Consider the following 4,678-nt stretch of genomic DNA (forward strand, 5'->3'; position numbering starts at 1 on the left):
TGGCAAATCAAATTAAATCAAATTTGATATGATTAGGAAATTTGAATTAGTCAAAAGTTATTTATTCTAGATTTGGTTGTTATTTCTAGTTGTTAGAATTTGGTTTTAAAATTGTTTTTAATTTCAAATAAAATCAAATTGTGGTCTATATCAATTTGCAGTGATCCTAGGAGTGTTTTTAGGGATTTGTTGTAGTCCTTGGCTGTCCCTAGTCTATTTAAATGTATTACCTTCAATTGAATAAAATAATGCAGCATTAGTATTCAAACTGTGTTCAGGGTCTTCCAATAAGGGGTCTCCTAAGGCTAGTGTCTTTTAGGACCCGATTATAGATAAAATTTCAAGGAAATTGGATGGGTTGAAAAAGCATTTTCGTCCTTAGGTAGAAGAATAACTCTAATTTAATCTTTGTTTGTCTCACATACCTAACTGTGAAAAGAGAGAAAATGGAGGATCCCTAATTTTTGTTATTGAAAAATTGTTAATAATACGCATTGGACTTGGGTATATATATACATGTTAGTGGGATGCACAATACAATAAGGAAAGAAAAGGAAAAGTAAATAACTAAAATAACTATACACTATCTAACACTCCCCCTCAAGCTGGAGCAGCATATATATTATATGCACCAAGCTTGTTACAAATGTATTTAACTCTAGGACCTCTGAGAGATTTAGTAAAAATATCTGCTAGTTGATCATTTGAATTGACAAAATTAGTCGTCACACATCCTAATGTGATCTTCTCTCTAATGAAGTGACAGTCAACTTCAATGTGTTTGGTCCTTTCATGGAAGACTGAATTGGATGCAATATGCAAAGCGGCTTGGTTGTCACAGATGAGCTTCATTTGTTCGTCCTTTCCAAATCTCAACTCCCGAAGAAGATGTTTTAGCCATATGAATTCACATGTTGCCAGAGTCATAGCTCGATACTCGGCTTCAGCACTAGATCCGGCCACTACATCTTGTTTCTTACTCTTGCAGGATATTAGGTTACCTCCAATAAAAACACAATACCCGAAAGTGGAACATCTATCTGTGGGTGAGCCAGCCCAATCTGCATCTGTGTAACCAACAACCTGGGTATAACCTCTGTTCTCGTACAACACACCTTGGCTTGGCGTGCTTTTGATATATCGAAGAATGCGGATTACAACATCCCAATGGCTATCACATGGTGACTGTAGGAATTGACTAACAACACTCACAAGAAAAGAAATGTCTAGACGAGTAATGGTGAGGTAGTTCAGTTTACCTACAAGTCGTCGATATCTCCCAGGATCTCCTAAAGGCTCCCCCTGTCCTGGTATAAGTTTGACATTTGAATCCATAAGAGTGTCAACCGGTTTACAGTCTAACATATCGGTTTCTTCCAAGATGTCTAAAGCATACTTCCTTTGGGAAAGAACCACACCGGAACTGGATTGAGTTATCTCAATCCCTAAGAAATACTTGAGTTTCCCCAAGTCTTTAGTCTGAAAGTGGGTGAAAAGGTGTTGCTTTAGTTTCTGAATACCATTTTAATCATTGCCTGTAATGACGATGTCGTCCACATAAACTACCAGATAAATACACTACCCTGAAGAGTTATGATGATAGAAAACGGAATGGTCTACTGTACTGCGGAACATGCCAAACTCCTGAACAACAGAACTAAAATAGCTAAACCATACTCGAGGAGATTGTTTCAAGCCATATAAAGAACGGTGTAACCTGCACACTAAACCAGACTCCCCCTAAGCAACAAAACCAGGTGGTTGCTCCATATAAACTTCCTCAGCAAGATCCCCATGAAGGAAAGCATTTTTAATATCTAACTGATAAAAAGGCCAAGAACGCATAGCAGCCATGGAGAGCAATAGACGAACAAAAACTATCTTGGCCACAGGAGAGAAAGTGTCACCATAATCAGAACCATAAACCTGAGTATAGCCTTTAGCAACTAAGCAGGCCTTAAGGCGATCAACCTGACCATCAGGGTCAACCTTAACTGTGTAGACCCAACGACAACCAACTGTAGATTTACTAGAGGGTAAAACAACAAGATCCCAAGTGTCATTGGAGTGTAAAGCAGTCATTTCATCTACCATTGCCTGGCGCCAGCCTAGATGGAAAAGAGCCTCAGGAGTGCTCTTGGGAAGAGAGACAAAAGATATAGTAGAAACAAATGCAGAATAAGGTGAAGATAATCGATGGTAACTCAAAAAATTGTAAATGGGATGAGGATTACGAGTCAATCGATTACCTTTCCGAAGAGCAATGGGTAAGTCAGCAGAAGGAGGCAAAGCCGAGGCAGGAGAAGCCAAAGGGATAGGAAGTGAGTCAACAGGTACCTCGGTCAAAGAAGGAGGAACAATGACACGATGACGGCGATGATAAACCTGAAGTGGGCGAAAGGCACTGTGTCACACACCAATTTTTTTTCTTCTTCTTATGATTATTATTATTTATTCTTCAACTAAAGAATTGATACTCAAATACAGTATAAATGCTCTCAAAAATTTAAATGTTGAGTTCCTACTTGAATTTGTTCAAAAAGAGGATATGGAAACCTGTTATAAAGAGTACATCCTGTAATAAACATTGTGACTATTGAGTTAACAAAATATGTTTTGTTTCACAAAAGAAACTTGTACAACATTAATTTACATATACCAAACCCCATTGTTTACTATGGGTAGCCCATACTACAAGTGTATCTAACAAATATATACATTACATCATTCCAACAAAAGGTGTAGTCTTGATACAAAAGGCATGGCCTCAAAAGACTTTCAATATGAGCAAACAGCATCCAATCACAGTAAAGCATTGCTCAAGCATTCTTTCCTGCATAGGTCTTCTGACCTGCATCTATAGGTGGAAGGAATAGGGTGAGTTCACAACTCAGTAGGAAAGTTTATAACCATCCTAAGTATACCCTTAAAAACCTTGAATTAAACGTTTAATAACATGCATGATAAACATTTCATAACCATTAACAAATGTGTAATCATGTCAAACATGTATGCATGTGTTTGTTGGTTTCATCATTTCTTTTCCCCATCCATCCTTTCACAACTGATAATTTGCTGACTCCCAACAATCTACACAGCAGATATCAATGCTCCACAAGATACTGGATCAATATAATATTGACTATTCTGGGACATCACCCAAGGGCAAGTCATACCCCATGTCTTTTGGGACTCATACCCAAGGGCAGGACCAACCCCGTGTCTTTAGGGGCTAAAACCCAGGGGCAGGACCAACCCCATACACCCACATCGAAGTGTCTTCCTCAAGGGCTTTAGGGACTTTCACCCAAGGACCCACGGTCCCACATAAACAATATATCAAATGATAAGGCCTGTAGCATCACATAAGCACTTCGCCACCAATAAATTCTCTGAATATGATCTGTGATAATTCCATATCCTTCTTGCAATGCAATCACACCATAAACCATTTCGACAACACAAAACCACAAATCTTCATACCAATATACGTTCCAACATCATGGTAACATTTCAATGCAATAAACCGAGATGCAAATGACACTTTAAAAGATTTTATGAAATCATAGAAATAATATAAAATTCCAACAAATAATTCAAGGAAAGAAATCAGATACACCATAGAATAGCATAAAATTCCCTACCTTACACCGACTTCCTTTTTGTGTTTCTTCTAAGTAGGCAATCTTTGCCTATTACGAGGAACTGAAATGAAACAACATAATTTAGGTTTCCTAACCATGAAAATTTATATAGTTTATTGTTGCAAATTTTTAATTCTCACATTCTCTAATCTATATCCTACATGTTTTCAAATCAAATATGAATTGAATTAAACAATATTTACAATACATATTAATTTCCCTAATTAATTACCAAACACTAATTCTTTTGATTTTCTTAAAGCCTCCTATTAACAAATCCCAAGTGTCCAAATAACCCAATTCATCACATGTTTACTAATCTATTTTTCAATCAAACCAAATTAAACAAAGATTTATGCTGATCTTACTGTTAATAAAATACTTAACTTAAAATACTTTAATCTTTAATTAATTGTGATTTTTAACTAAAACAAGTTTATAGCTAATTATACTCAACTTTTACACAATTTTTACCGTTAATTCTATTCAACATACCATTAGGAACCAAAATAAACGAAAATTACAAAATTAAACACTTGCTTACCTCAAATCTACACTTTCTCTCTCTAGTTTCTCTCTCTAACCCAAGTTGCTGCAGGTGAAATGGAGCAAAACGAGCTACAGCCCCCTTATAAAGGGGTCTCCAAGCACCCAAGCATGAGGTGGCAGCCCACATGGCTGCCACCAATCCACCTAAGTAGGAGGTGGCATTCCACTAACTCAAATTTCCAAAATTTGCACTTTAGTCCTTCAAGTTATAAAAAATAAAACCCATAATTGCCCATTAGTCCTTTAGGTTTTCATAACCCTAATCAGTCCCTAAGAACCTAATAAGCATGCTTAGGTCATTAACTAATCCCACTTAACCTTAATCAAAGTTTAATTCATAATTAAATATGATAGCACTAAACTAGTTTTAACATCTAATTAAGCAAGCTTAAAGTTAAGTACCAAAATAATCATTATTGCCTATTTAATTCATTAGTACTAGGTGTTACATCCTCTCCCCCTAACAAAAATTTCGTCCTCAAAAT

The 4,678-nt window shown here is 36.4% G+C and overlaps 1 pseudogene; it reads right to left on the bottom strand.

The window, feature by feature from the left end:
* Positions 1-4,678, bottom strand: part of LOC100854118 (uncharacterized) — an 80,341-nt pseudogene that overhangs the window by 22,498 nt on the left and 53,165 nt on the right.

This window comes from Vitis vinifera, chromosome 2 (genome assembly GCF_030704535.1).
Source record: "Vitis vinifera cultivar Pinot Noir 40024 chromosome 2, ASM3070453v1".
NCBI classification, from domain to species: Eukaryota; Viridiplantae; Streptophyta; class Magnoliopsida; order Vitales; family Vitaceae; genus Vitis; species Vitis vinifera.